General features: G+C 51.4%; 1 protein-coding gene across 2 annotated transcripts in view; it reads left to right on the forward strand.

Annotated features, from left to right (window-relative positions):
• LOC138293779 (zinc finger protein 850-like) overlaps window positions 1-15,581 on the forward strand; it is a 182,215-nt gene that overhangs the window by 100,395 nt on the left and 66,239 nt on the right. The window contains exon 1 of one of the 2 annotated variants that reach the window (XM_069233120.1): window positions 4,424-4,546. The exons of the other annotated variant lie outside the window; for it this stretch is intronic. The gene's annotated coding sequence lies outside the window, so the exon portion shown is untranslated. Of the gene's footprint in view, window positions 1-4,423; window positions 4,547-15,581 lie in introns of those variants that run through there. 2 annotated transcript variants of the gene reach the window in all.

The following is a 15,581-nucleotide window of genomic DNA, read 5'->3' on the forward strand; positions in this document are numbered from 1 at the left end:
GATGTGGTTATGGAGTGACCAGCGACTGTCTTGCAGCGTCAGAAGTCCTGAGTGACGGACAGAAGAGAAGTAGTCTTGTAGTGACCACCGACTGTCTTGCAGCGTCAGAAGTCCGTAGTGATGGAGATAATAGATGTGGTTATGGAGTGACCACCGACTGTCTTGCATCAGATGTCTGCAGAGATGGAGATAAGAGATGTGGTTGTGTAGTGACCACCGACTGTCTCGCAGCGCCAGATGTCCGCAGTGATGGAGATAAGAGATGTGGTTATGGAGTGACCACCGACTGTCTCGCAGCGTCAGAAGTCCTTAGTGATGGAGATAATAGATGTGGTCGTGTAGTGACCACCGACTGTCTCGGAGCATCAGAAGTTCTTAGTGATGGAGATAAGAGATGTGGTCGTGTAGTGACCACCAACTGTCTCCCAGCGTCAGAAGTCCTTAGTGATGGAGATAAGAGATGTGGTCGTGTAGTGACCACCGACTGTCTCACAGCGCCAGATGTCTGCAGAGATGGAGATAATAGATGTGGTCGTGTAGTGACCACAGACTGTCTCGCAGCGTCAGATGTCTGCAGAGATGGAGATAAGAGATGTGGTTATGGAGTGACCACCGACTGTCTTGCAGCGTCAGATGTTCGCAGTGATGGAGAGAAGAGATGTGGTTATGGAGTGACCACCGACTGTCTCGCAGCGTCAGAAGTCCTTAGTGGTGGAGATAAGAGATGTGGTCGTGTAGTGACCACCGACTGTCTCACAGCGCCAGATGTCTGCAGAGATGGAGATAATAGATGTGGTCGCGTAGTGACCACAGACTGTCTCGCAGCGTCAGATGTCTGCAGAGATGGAGATAAGAGATGTGGTTATGGAGTGACCACCGACTGTCTCGCAGCGTCAGATGTCTGCAGTGATGGAGATAAGAGATGTGGTCGTGTAGTGACCACCGACTGTCTCGCAGCGTCAGATGTCCGCAGTGATGGACAGAAGAGATGTGGTTGTGTAGTGACCACCGACTGTCTCGCAGCGTCAGAAGTCCTTAGTGACAGACAGAAGAGAAGTGGTTGCGTAGTGACCACCGACTGTCTCGCAGCGTCAGATGTCCGCAGTGATGGACAGAAGAGATGTGGTTGTGTAGTGACCACCGACTGTCTCGCAGCGTCAGATGTCTGCAGAGATGGAGATAAGAGATGTGGTTATGGAGTGACCACCGACTGTCTCGCAGCGTCAGATGTCCGCAGTGATGGGGAGAAGAGATGTGGTTATGGAGTGACCACAGACTGTCTCGCAGCGTCAGATGTCCGCAGTGATGGAGATAAGAGAAGTGGTTGCGTAGTGACCACCGACTGTCTCGCAGCGTCAGAAGTCCTTAGTGACAGACAGAAGAGATGTGGTCGTGTAGTGACCACGGACTGCCTCACAGCGTCAGATGTCCACAGTGATGGACAGAAGAGATGTGGTTGTGTAGTGACCACCGACTGTCTTGCAGGGTCAGATGTCCGCAGTGATGGACAGAAGAGATGTGGTCGTGTAGTGACCACGGACTGCCTCACAGCGTCAGATGTCCACAGTGATGGACAGAAGAGATGTGGTTGTGTAGTGACCACCGACTGTCTTGCAGGGTCAGATGTCTGCAGTGATGGAGATAATAGATGTGGTCGTGTAGTGACCACAGACTGTCTCGCAGCGTCAGATGTCCGCAGTGATGGAGATAAGAGATGTGGTCGTGTAGTGACCACCGACTGTCTCGCAGCGTCAGAAGTCCTTAGTGACAGACAGAAGAGAAGTGGTTGCGTAGTGACCACAGACTGTCTCGCAGCGTCAGATGTCCGCAGTGATGGACAGAAGAGATGTGGTTGTGTAGTGACCACCGACTGTCTTGCAGCGTCAGAAGTCCGTAGTGACAGACAGAAGAGATGTGGTCGTGGAGTGCCTTGCGTGTATTCCCTTCCTCTTCTGTTCTGTTTTTCCTGCTTTCTTTTCTTTTATTCTCCTCCTACCTGTCTGTGTTTTTTACTTGCCCCCCCCAACCCAAAGGCCCAAATTCTTTCAATTGTCAGGAAAGGTGTAAGATGTTGATTAGTGTTTAATTTCAACCGGTGGTTGCAGGTGAGACCCATTTGGGGAGCAGAACTCATTTTTCCTCATCAGACTCTGACCCGTAAGAAGGGAGCAAAAAAAAACAAGGGGGGGAGAAGGAGGATGAGGACGACTGAAAAAGGTGACAAAGGGAGAAGGAAGGAGCCTACAAGAGCGAGATAAAGGGGCAGAGTGTCTGGTGGTGGATTAAAGAGCTGTGAGGTGGAACCAAGACCACGCAGCCTTTGTGGCCTTCTGAGCACAACTTGGGGCCAACACTTATTCTTCTACAAATGAATAACTGGGGTCACATTTAGAAGCGCCTTACGCTGCTGCTGCGTCATTTCATAGTTTTTTTATACGCAGCAGCTGAGCTAGTGGTGTACTACACGGCTCCATATTTGCAAACTGATGCATTGGGCCCAATGCGTCTGTTTGTAAAACCTTGCGTGACATTAATCCTGCGCCAGGCATAATGTATGCTGGGTAGGTGTTCCTACGGAAAAAGCCATGTAGAACTGATGCTGTGAAAGTTACAACTTTTCCCTGCATCACTCTACGACTTCACCAAGTCAAAATTTTACTGCCTGCTCAGACCTGGCGTAAAATTGACTCACGACTTTTTCCTATGGGACTCTCCTCACATTGTTGGAATGTGTCAATTTAACGACGCAACTCCAGGGATGCGTCACCTTAGCACCAACAGATGCGTCAGAATATCTGGTGCATCTGTGAAAACATGTGCGATGGTGCTCTGTGTTGTAAATACAGCGCATCCATGGCGTTGTTACGGGGTGTGCAGCAGATGCAACAAATCTGACACATTGATGATGATACGTCGGATTTTTGTAAATGAGGCCCTCGATGTCCTGTACAGCACAGGACGGAAGGACCCTGTAGCCACAAGGAGAGGCCCTACCCCAGACACCTGGACATTACTTCTGCTGGAGGGCACAGGATCAATGGGGATTATCAGGACAGGAGTAACACGCCCCTCTCCAGTGGTAGTGATATAGGGCTCTGAGGTACCAGCGGTCCGGCCTCTGCGTGGTTCATGCTACCAGGGCCGGACTGGGAGCCAAGAGCAGCCCTGGCAAAAGTGTTCCAACCAGCCCCGCTCCCTTCACCTCCTCGTGCAACCTCTCTCCATCCATCCATCCATCCACACATCCATCTATCAATCCGTCCATCCAGCCATGCATCCATCCACACATCCACCCATCAATCCATCCATCTGTCCATCCAGCCATGCATCCATCCACACATCCATCCATCAATCCGTCCATCCAGCCATGCATCCAGCCACACATCCAGCCACACATCCATCCATCAGTCCATCAAGCCATGCATCCAGCCACACATCCATCCATCAATCCGTCCATCCAGCCATGCATCCAGCCACACATCCATCCATCAATCCGTCCATCCAGCCATGCATCCAGCCACACATCGAGCCACACATCCAGCCACACATCCATCCATCAGTCCATCCAGCCATGCATCCATCCACACATCCATCCATCAATCTGTCCATCCAGCCATGCATCCATCCACACATCCATCCATCAATCCGTCCATCCAGCCATGCATCCATCCACCCAACCGCTGTCCATCGATCCGTCTGTCTGTCAAGTTATGTAAAGCAGTCAGACGCACAGTGCGACACCCCTAGAGGGATAGACATTAGAAGTGGGGTACAGTGTCGGCTGCATCATCCATCACCATAGAAGTCAGAAATACCCCCAAGGGAGGACACTTCATGGGTTAAAGGTCACAGGGGCAGCAGCATCAACGGAACCAGGTACCGGGGCTGAAAGATGCAAAATGGATCCGGACATTCCTGTCGTTTCCTTATTCTGAGTGATGAATATGTGTCTGGTGTGCAGCGCCTAGAGTCTGGTGCGAAGCGCCTGGTGTGTAGCGCCTTGTATGTAGTGTCGTAAGTGTGTCTCGTGTACAGCGCCTAGTATGTAGTGTCTGGTGTGTAGCGCCTAGTGTCTGGAGTGTGTCTGGTGTGAAGCGCCTATTATGTAGTGTCTGTTGTGTGTCTGGTGTGTAGCGCCTTGTATGTAGTGTCTGGTGAGTAGCGCCTAGTATGTAGTGTCTGGAGTGTGTCTGGTGTGAAGCGCCTATTATGTAGTGTCTGTTGTGTGTCTGGTGTGTAGCGCCTTGTATGTAGTGTCTGGTGTGTAGCGCCTTGTATGTAGTGCCTGGTGTGTAGTGCCTAGTGTGTGGTGTGTAGCGCCTAGTGGCTGGTGTGTGCTATTAAAGCGCCTCCGCTCCGAGCCTCAGTCCTGCATCCGGCCCCTCTGGGCAGGTCCAGGGGAGCAGTGTCTCTCTTCGGGGCCTGTGCATAGCGCACAGAGGCTCAAGGCGGAGTCAGAGGCGCTGTATGGGGTGTAATGAACTCTGGGCTCCTCTGTCCGTTCTGAGAAGTCACTGCAGCTCCAGGAGAGGCCTCTCCTGAGGAGGTGAGTGAGGACTGTCCAGAGGATCCAGAGGTGGCGAGGCCTGTCCAGATGATTTGAAGCCTGTCCGGGGGTGCAGAGGAGGAATGGCCTGGCCAGGTGGTGCAAAGAAGGGGAGGCCTGTCCAGAGGAGGTGAAGTCTGTCCAGGGGGTGCAGAGGGGTTGAGGCCTTGCCAAGAGTGCAGAAGAGGTGAGGGCTCTCCAGGGGATGCAGTGGAGGTGAAGCCTGTCCAGGGGCGCACAGGAGAAGAGATTACCCAAGGGGGTGCAGAGAAGTTGAGGCTTGTCCAGGAGGGACAGAGGGTGTGAGGCCTGCCCTGCCCAGGAGGGTGCAGAGGAGGAGACTTCTGTCCAGAGGAGTTGAGGCCTGTCCAAGGGTTTGCAGTCTGTGAGAAAGTAGCCTCTTTCTAGCCTTGTTACCCCCACTTTTGGCATGTTTGTGAGTGTATGTCAGGGTGTTTTCACTGTCTCACTGGGATCCTGCTAGCCAGGGCCCAGTGCTCATAGTGAAAACCCTATGTTTTCAGTATGTTTGTTATGTGTCACTGGGACCCTGCTAGTCAGGACCCCAGTGCTCATAAGTTTGTGGCCTATATGTATGTGTTCCCTGTGTGGTGCCTAACTGTCTCACTGAGGCTCTGCTAACCAGAACCTCAGTGGTTATGCTCTCTCTGTACAAATTGTCACTAACAGGCTAGTGACCAATTTCACCAATTTACATTGGCTTACTGGAACACCCTTATAATTCCCTAGTATATGGTACTGAGGTACCCAGGGTATTGGGGTTACCTGGAGATCCCTATGGGCTGCAGCATTTCTTTCGCCACCCATAGGGAGCTCAGACAATTCATACACAGGCCTGCCACTGCAGCCTGAGTGAAATAACGTCCACGTTATTTCACAGCCATTTTACACTGCACTTAAGTAATTTATAAGTCACCTATATGTCTAACCTTTACCTGGTAAAGGTTAGGTGCAAAGTTACTTAGTGTGAGGGCACCCTGGCACTAGCCAAGGTGCCCCCACATTGTTCAGGGCCAGTTCCCCGGACTTTGTGAGTGCGGGGACACCATTACACGCGTGCACCACATATAGGTCACTACCTATATGTAGCTTCACGATGGTAACTCCGAATATGGCCATGTAACATGTCTATGATCATGGAATTGCCCCCTCTCTTTGCCATCCTGGCATAGTTGGCACAATCCCATGATCCCAGTGGTCTGTAGCACAGACCCTGGTACTGCCAAACTGCCTTTCCCGGGGTTTCACTGCAGCTGCTTCTGCTGCCAGCCCCTCAGACAGGCTTCTGCCCTCCTGGGGTCCAGCCAGGCCTGGCCCAGGATAGCAGAACAAAGGACTTCCTCTGAGAGAGGGTGTTACACCCTCTCCCTTTGGAAAATGGTGTGAAGGCAGGGGAGGAGTAGCCTCCCCCAGCCTCTGGAAATGCTTTCATGGGCACACATGGTGCCCATTTCTGCATAAGCCAGTCTACACCGGTTCAGGGACCCCTTAGCCCAGCTCTGGCGCGAAACTGGACAAAGGAAAGGGGAGTGACCACTCCCCTGACCTGTACCTCCCCTGGGAGGTGCCCAGAGCTCCTCCAGTGTGCTCCAGACCTCTGCCATCTTGGAAACAGAGGTGCTGCTGGCACACTGGACTGCTCTGAGTGGCCAGTGCCATCAGGTGACGTCAGAGACTCCTTCTGATAGGCTCCTTCAGGTGTTGCTAGCCTATCCTCTCTCCTAGGTAGCCAAACCCTCTTTTCTGGCTATTTAGGGTCTCTGTCTCTTGGGATTCCGGAGATAACGAATGCAAGAGCTCATCCGAGTTCCTCTGCATCTCTCTCTTCACATTCTGCCAAGGAATCGACTGCTGACCGCGCTGGAAGCCTGCAAAACTGCAACATAGTAGCGAAGACGACTACTGCAACTCTGTAACGCTGCTCCTGCCGCCTTCTCGACTGTTTTCCTGCTTGTGCATGCTGTGGGGGTAGTCTGCCTCCTCTCTGCACTAGAAGCTCCGAAGAAATCTCCAGTGGGTCGACAGAATCGTCCCCCTGCAACCGCAGGCACCAAAGAACTGCATCACCGGTCCCCTGGGTCTCCTCTCAGCACGACGAGCGAGGTCCCTTGAATCCAGCAACTCTGTCCAAGTGACTCCCACAGTCCAGTGACTCTTCAGTCCAAGTTTGGTGGAGGTAAGTCCTTGCCTCCCCTCGCCAGACTGCATTGCTGGGAACCGCGACTTTTGCAGCTACTCCGGCCTCCGTGCACTTCCGGCGGAAATCCTTTGTGCACAGTCCAGCCTGGGTCCACGGCACTCTAACCTGTATTGCACGACCTCCTAAGTTGTTCTCCGGCGACGTGGGACTCCTTTGTGCGACTTCAGGTGAGCACTGTTTCACGCATCCTCGTAGTGCCTGTTTCTGGCACTTCTGCGGGTGCTACCTGCTGCTGAGAGGGCTCCTTGTCTTGCTCGACGCCCCCTCTGTCCCCTGACGCAATTGGCGACATTCTGGTCCCTCCTGGGCCACAGCAGCATCCAAAAACACTAACCGCACGATTTGCAGCTAGCAAGGCTTGTTGGCGGTCTTTCGGCGGGAAAACACTTCTGCACGACTCTCCACGGCTTGAGGGATCCGTCCTCCAAAGGGGAAGTCTCTAGCCCTTGTCGTTCCTGCAGAAACCTAAGCTTCTACTGTCCAGTAGCAGCTTCTTTGCACCCACAGCTGGCATTTCCTGGGCATCTGCCCATCTCCGACTTGCTTGTGACTTTAGGACTTGGTCCCCTTGTTCCACAGGTACCCTCGACTGGAAATCCATCGTTGTTGCATTGCTGGTTTGTGTCTTTCCTGCAGAATTCCCCTATCACGACTTCTATGTCCTTTGGGGAACTTTAGTGCACTTTGCACCCACTTTTCAGGGTCTTGGGGTGGGCTATTTTTCTAACCCTTACTATTTTCTAATAGTCCCAGCGACCCTCTACAAGGTCACATAGGTTTGGGGTCCATTCGTGGTTCGCATTCCACTTTTGGAGTATATGGTTTGTGTTGCCCCTATCCCTATGTGTCTCCATTGCATCCTATTGTAACTATACATTGTTTGCACTGTTTTCTAATACTATTACTGCATATTTTGGTATTGTGTACATATATCTTGTGTATATTTGGCATCCTCATACTGAGGGGAACTCACTGAGATACTTTTGGCATATTGTCATAAAAATAAATTACCTTTATTTTTAGTATAACTCTGTATTGTGTTTTCTTATGATATTGTGCAAGTGACACTAGTGGTACTGTAGGAGCTTCACTCGTCTCCTAGTTCAGCCTAAGCTGCTCTGCTAAGCTACCATTATCTATCAGCCTAAGCTGCTAGACACCCTATACACTAATAAGGGATACCTGGGCCTGGTGCAAGGTGCAAGTACCCCTTGGTACTCACTACAAGCCAGTCCAGCCTCCTACACAGAGGAGGTGGAGCGTGTCCAGGAGTGGAGAGGTGAGGCCTGTCCAGGGGGTGCAGAGAGCTGAGGCCTGTCCAGGGGGTGCAGAGGAGGTGAGGCCTGTCCAGGGGGGTGCAGAGGAGGTGAGGCCTGTCCAGGGGGTGCAGAGAGCTGAGGCCTGTCCAGGGGGTGCAGAGGAGGTGAGGTCTGTCCAGGGGATGCAGAGGAGGTGAGGCCTGTCCAGGGGGTGCAGAGGAGGTGAGGCCTGTCCAGGGGGGGTGCAGAGGAGCTGAGGCCTGTCCAGGGGGGTGCAGAGTAGGTGAGGGCTGTCCATGGGGGTGCAGAGTAGGTGAGGGCTGTCCATGGGGGTGCAGAGGAGGGAGGCCTGTCTAGGCGATGCAGAGGAGGTAAGGGCTGTCAAGGGGGAGGCCTCTCCAGTGGGTGCAGGGGAGAGGAACTGTCTAGGGGAGTGCAGAGATGAGGCCTGTCCAGGTGGTGCCGACGAGGTGAGTACTGTCCACGGGGTGCAGAGGAAGTGAGGCATGTCCAGGGATTGCAGAGGAGGTGAGACTTGTCCAGGGGGTGCAGAGTCAGGGTCTGTCCGAGAGAGGTAGAGGTGAGGCCTTCCCAGGGGAGTGCAGGGGAGGTGAGGCCTGTCCTGGGGGGTGCAGAGGAGGTGAGGCCTGTCCTGGGGGGGGGGGGGGGGGGTTGCAGAGGAGGTGATGCCTGTCCTGGGGGGGGGGTGCAGAGGAGATGAGGCCTGTCCAGGGGGTGCAGAAGAGGTGAGGCCTGCCCAGGGGGTGCAGAGGAGGTGAGGCCTGTCCTGGGGGGGGGGGTGCAGAGGAGGTTAGGCCTGTCCAGGGGGTGCAGAGGAGGTGAGGCCTGTCAAGGGGCGGGGTGCAGAGGAGGTGAGGCCTGTCCTGGGGGGGGTGCAGAGGAGGTGAGGCCTGTCCTGGGGGGGGGGGGGTTTGCAGAGGAGGTGATGCCTGTCCTGGGGGGGGGGGTGCAGAGGAGATGAGGCCTGTCCAGGGGGTGCAGAAGAGGTGAGGCCTGCCCAGGGGGTGCAGAGGAGGTGAGGCCTGTCCTGGGGGGGGGGGGTGCAGAGGAGGTTAGGCCTGTCCAGGGGGTGCAGAGGAGGTGAGGCCTGTCAAGGGGCGGGGTGCAGAGGAGGTGAGGCCTGTCCTGGGGGGGGTGCAGAGGAGGTGAGGCCTGTCCTGGGGGGTGCAGAGGAGGTGAGGCCTGTCCTTGGGGGGTGGTGCAGGGGAGGTGAGGCCTGCCCAGGGGAGGTGCAGAGGAGGTGAGGCCTGTCCTGGGGGGGGGGGTGCAGAGGAGGTGAGGCCTGCCCAGGGGAGGTGCAGAGGAGGTGCCAACCAGGTACAGGGATGTGACCTCTGCCCACCAGAAATGGTCAATGAGTGAGGGTAACCACCCAAAGGTCATTACCAGGTTCCCCATAAAACGCCCACTAGATACACATATTTAGTGGGAATCCCTAGGTAAGGAAATCAGATTAGACGGACAGAAGAAGACCAGCACCAAGAAGATTAGAACCACGAGAAATGTGGACCTGCTGCAACATGCCAGGTTGGGCCACTCCTCCTGTCCTTTGTGTGGTTTTCTGCCATTGCTCCTGCCAAAAGTGAGGTTTGCAACTGGGGTTCCCAACGTCTGCTAGCAGCAGGCCTGGGGGTTGGGTTTCAAAGGCGAGAAGGCCTTTGAAGCTCGCCACCAGGGCAGTGCAAATTCCTGAGGAAGGGGCTGTTAGCACCTCCACCAAGGAAGGGCTTTGTCTGCAACCCAGAGAGAAGAGTCTCTTACCCCAAGGTTGTAGATTACCTGTCTGGCAGTGGCAGGCTGGCTAGAACCCATCAGCAACCATGCCAGGGTAATTTTCTTTTGCTGGGGGCACCATTAAGATGACCCCTGGGTACATTTTGTCATACATCCAATACTGGTACCTGTTCCGATTAATTATTCTGAGTTGTTTGATACCAAACAATCCAGGGTTCAGAGTGGCCATAATGTAGCTGTGAAACTCATACTGACCAGTGTCCAGCACATGCGCTTTAAAATGGCTGCTCTGTTCACTCACTATGGGGGTTATTCTAACTTTGGAGGAGGTGTTAATCCGTCCCAAAAGTGACGGAAAAGTGACGGATTTAACACCAGCCGTATTACGAGTCCATTATATCCTATGGAACTCGTAATACGGCTGGTGGTATATCCGTCACTTTACCATCACTTTTGGGACGGATTAACACTCCTCCAAAGTTAGAATAACCCCCTATGTCCCAGACTTGGCAAGGACACAGTGGGGGGCATATTGCTTGTGCAGCTATGCCCTCACATACAGTATAGTGCACCCTGCCTTAGGGCTGAAAGGCCTGCCAGAGGGGTGATTTACATATAATGTACGCAGTGTGGAGTGGACAAGACACACAGGCCTTGTGACATGTCGAGTTTACTTTTTAGGTTTGCATCAGGGCACTCAGCCTGCACTGGCAGGGCGGTTTATATTGGAACACATGGCCGTAGAGTGTGGCACGATCAGTGCTGCTGCCTTCAGTGGCATACCCTTAGTATCCCATGCCCTGGGTACATAAGTACCATTTACTAGTGAATTTGAGTGGCAACTAAAAGTGTTTCCAATTGTGCAAAACGTTTTTAGGAAAGAGATCTGGCCCAGGGACCCTGGTTAGCAGGGGCCCTGGGCACTAACAACTTTGAAGCTACATCACAAACCTGGCAAGACTTGGGGGCTAACCATGTCAAAAGAGGCCTTTTCTCACATGAATGAATCTATCTTCGAAGGCACTCATGAAGGCATTCGCTATACCTAGCACACAAGAGGCACCCATACTCACTCCTTTAGTTTGTTGGTGTAATAGCTCTCCAAATTCAAAGGTGTCTCCTCAGAGTAGAATTTTTAAACATTCCAAAATAAATGTCCTTGTGGCCTGTATTGCTTTTCACTTGAAATATTAGAACACAATGTCAAAGGAGTTCAGCACTCTTAGTCTGAATAATGTATTTATTAAGGAACTTCCCAAACATCAAATAGAAGGCACAAATATATGAGAGTATATAACTCAAGTGTATGTACAAAGATTTAAGAAGAAATGTGCAATGCATCAACAGAGCATGTGTACCTGAAAAAAAGAATTAAGATTTAGAATACATCATTGATTGAGTTGACAACATCCTGGCCACCACGACTGGGGAGCCCTCAGGTCAGCCTCTTTCTAGCCTTGTTACCCCCACTTTTGGCCTGTTTGTGAGTGTATGTCAGGATGTTTGTCACTGTTTTCACTGTCTCACTGGGATCCTGATGGCTAGGCCCCAGTGCTCATAGTGAAAACACTATGTTTTCAGTATGTTTGTTATGTGTCACTGGGACCCTGCTAGTCAGGACCCCAGTGCTCATAAGGTTGTGGCCTATATGTATGTGTCACTGGGACCCTGTCACACAGGGCCCCAGTGCTCATAGGTGTGCATATATGTGTTCCCTGTGTGGTGCCTAACTGTCTCACTGAGGCTCTGCTAACCAGAACCTCAGTGGTTATGCTCTCTCATTACTTTTAAATTGTCACTAACAGGCTAGTGACCAATTTTACCAATTCACATTGGCTTACTGGAACACCCTTATAATTCCCTAGTATATGGTACTGAGGTACCCAGGGTATTGGGGTTCCAGGAGATCCCTATGGGCTGCAGCATTTCTTTTGCCACCCATAGGGAGCTCTGACAATTCTTACACAGGCCTGCCACTGCAGCCTGAGTGAAATAACGTCCACGTTATTTCACAGCCATTTTACACTGCACTTAAGTAACTTATAAGTCACCTATATGTCTAACCTTTACCTGGTAAAGGTTAGGTGCAAAGTTACTTAGTGTGAGGGCACCCTGGCACTAGCCAAGGTGCCCCCACATTGTTCAGAGCCAATTCCCTGAACCTTGTGAGTGCGGGGACACCATTACACGAGTGCACTACATATAGGTCACTACCTATATGTAGCTTCACAATGGTAACTCCGAATATGGCCATGTAACATGTCTATGATCATGGAATTGCCCCCTCTATGCCATCCCGGCATAGTTGGCACAATCCCATGATCCCAGTGGTCTGTAGCACAGACCCTGGTACTGCCAAACTGCCCTTCCTGGGGTTTCACTGCAGCTGCTGCTGCTGCCAACCCCTCAGACAGGCATCTGCCCTCCTGGGGTCCAGCCAGGCCTGGCCCAGGATGGCAGAACAAAGAACTTCCTCTGAGAGAGGGTGTGACACCCTCTCCCTTTGGAAAATGGTGTGAAGGCAGGGGAGGAGTAGCCTCCCCCAGCCTCTGGAAATGCTTTCTTGGGCACAGATGTGCCCAATTCTGCATAAGCCAGTCTACACCGGTTCAGGGACCCCTTCGCCCCTGCTCTGGCGCGAAACTGGACAAAGGAAAGGGGAGTGACTACTCCCCTGACCTGCACCTCCCCTGGGAGGTGTCCAGAGCTCCTCCAGTGTGCTCCAGACCTCTGCCATCTTGGAAACAGAGGTGCTGCTGGCACACTGGACTGCTCTGAGTGGCCAGTGCCACCAGGTGACGTCAGAGACTCCTGCTGATAGGCTCCTTCAGGTGTTAGTAGCCTATCCTCTCTCCTAGGTAGCCAAACCCTCTTTTCTGGCTATTTAGGGTCTCTGTCTCTGGGGAAACTTCAGATAACGAATGCAAGAGCTCATCCGAGTTCCTCTGCATCTCTCTCTTCACCTTCTGATAAGGAATCGACTGCTGACCGCGCTGGAAGCCTGCAAACCTGCAACATAGTAGCAAAGACGACTACTGCAACTCTGTAACGCTGATCCTGCCGCCTTCTCGACTGTTTTCCTGCTTGTGCATGCTGTGGGGGTAGCCTGCCTCCTCTCTGCACCAGAAGCTCCGAAGAAATCTCCCGTGGGTCGACGGAATCTTCCCCCTGCAACCGCAGGCACCAAAAAGCTGCATTACCGGTCCCTTGGGTCTCCTCTCAGCACGACGAGCGAGGTCCCTCGAATCCAGCGACTCTGTCCAAGTGACCCGCACAGTCCAGTGACTCTTCAGCCCAAGTTTGGTGGAGGTAAGTCCTTGCCTCACCTCGCTGGGCTGCATTGCTGGGAACCGCAACTTTGCAGCTACTCCGGCCCCTGTGCACTTCCGGCGGAAATCCTTTGTGCACAGCCAAGCCTGGGTCCACGGCACTCTAACCTGCATTGCACGACTTTCTAAGTTGGTCTCCGGCGACGTGGGACTCCTTTGTGCAACTTCGGCGAGCACCGTTTCACGCATCCTCGTAGTGCCTGTTTCTGGCACTTCTCCGGGTGCTACCTGCTTCAGTTAGGGCTCTTTGTCTTGCTCGACGTCCCCTCTCTCTTCAGGTCCAATTTGCGACCTCCTGGTCCCTCCTGGGCCCCGGCAGCGTCCAAAAACGCCAAACGCACGATTTGCGACTAGCAAGGCTTGTTGGCGTCCTTTCGGCGGGAAAACACTTCTGCACGACTCTCCAAGGCGAGAGGGATCCGTCCACCAAAGGGGAAGTCTCTAGCCCTTTTTGTTCCTGCAGAAACCTCAGCTTCTTCTGTCCAGTCGAAGCTTCTTTGCACCCGCAGCTGGCATTTCCTGGGCATCTGCCCATCTCCGACTTGCTTATGACTTTTGGACTTGGTCCCCTTGTTCCACAGGTACCCTAGATTGGAAATCCACAGTTGTTGCATTGCTGGTTTGTGTCTTTCCTGCATTATTCCTCTAACACGACTTCTTTGTCCTTAGGGGAACTTTAGTGCACTTTGCACTCACTTTTCAGGGTCTTGGGGAGGGTTATTTTTCTAACTCTCACTATTTTCTAATAGTCCCAGCGACCCTCTACAAGGTCACATAGGTTTGGGGTCCATTCGTGGTTCGCATTCCACTTTTGGAGTATATGATTTGTGTTGCCCCTATCCCTATGTTTCCCCATTGCATCCTATTGTAACTATACATTGTTTGCACTGTTTTCTAAGACTATACTGCATATTTTTGCTATTGTGTATATATATCTTGTGTATATTTCCTATCCTCTCACTGAGGGTACACTCTAAGATACTTTGGCATATTGTCATAAAAATAAAGTACCTTTATTTTTAGTATAACTGTGTATTGTGTTTTCTTATGATATTGTGCATATGACACTAAGTGGTACTGTAGTAGCTTCACACGTCTCCTAGTTCAGCCTAAGCTGCTCTGCTAAGCTACCATTATCTATCAGCCTAAGCTGCTAGACACCCTATACACTAATAAGGGATAACTGGGCCTGGTGCAAGGTGCAAGTACCCCTAGGTACTCACTACAAGCCAGTCCAGCCTCCTACATTGGTTGTGCAGTGGTTGGATAAGTGCTTGAGACTACTTACCACTCTTGTCATTGTACTTTTCATAAGAGAAAAATATACAAAACAAGGTCAGTGTATATACACATAGCCAAAAAGTTTTGCATTTCCTCTTTTCACTCTTTTCTAAGTGCTGAAAAGTACTCCTAAACTTTCAAAAAGTTCTTAAAAGTTTAAAAAGTTTTTTTCTGTCTTTCCAAAAAGTTCTGAAAACTTTTTTCTCTTTTTCTATCACTTTAACTCTCTCTAAAAAATGTCTGGCACAGGCCAAAGTGTTGATCTGTCCGAACTTGCATATGACAACCTTAGCTGGAAAAGAGCAAGGAGTCTCTGTATAGAGAGAGGTTTGAGTGTAGGGAAAAATCCTTCCTTGGAACTGTTACTTAACATGCTTAGAGAACAGGATAAGGCCATAGGTGCCCCATCTGTTGAAAAAGTACCTAATAGTTCTCAATCTGATTCAGGGACTCCCCCAGGAAAAGATTCAGGAAAGAAACTTCCTAGCCTGCCCATTACTAGACAATCTAGCATAGTTGGTAATGATGATGAGCCACACCATACAAATAGTGTTGTCTCACATCATAGCAAAAGCATTTATTCTCACCATACTGGTAGTAATGTTTCTGTTAACCAAGCTGTTAGGGTGGCTTCTGTAAGGGACAGGTCTCCTTCTGTTCATTCCCATCATAGCTCTGTTTCTAGAAATGTCCCTCCCACCAACCCTGATGACAGAATGTTAGAGAGGGAACTCAATAAGTTGAGGGTGGAACAAACCAGACTGAAGCTTAAAAAGCAACAGCTGGATTTGGATAGACAGTCTTTTGAATTAGAGAAGGAAAGACAGAAGTTGGGTTTAGATACCCATGGTGGCAGCAGCAGTATTCCCCATAGTCATCCTGCAAAAGAGCATGATTCCAGGAATCTGCACAAGATAGTTCCCCCTTATAAGGAGGGGGATGACATTAACAAGTGGTTTGCTGCACTTGAGAGGGCCTGTGTTGTACAGGATGTCCCTCAAAGGCAGTGGGCTGCTATCCTATGGCTATCATTTAGTGGAAAAGGTAGGGATAGGCTCCTTACTGTGAAAGAAAGTGATGCCAATAATTTTACAGTTCTTAAGAATGCACTCCTGGATGGTTATGGCTTAACCACTGAACAATACAGGATAAAGTTCAGAGAGACCAAAAAGGAGTCTTCACAAGACTGG

The sequence above is a fragment of the Pleurodeles waltl genome, chromosome 4_2 (genome assembly GCF_031143425.1).
Source record: "Pleurodeles waltl isolate 20211129_DDA chromosome 4_2, aPleWal1.hap1.20221129, whole genome shotgun sequence".
In the NCBI taxonomy this organism is placed as follows: Eukaryota; Metazoa; Chordata; class Amphibia; order Caudata; family Salamandridae; genus Pleurodeles; species Pleurodeles waltl.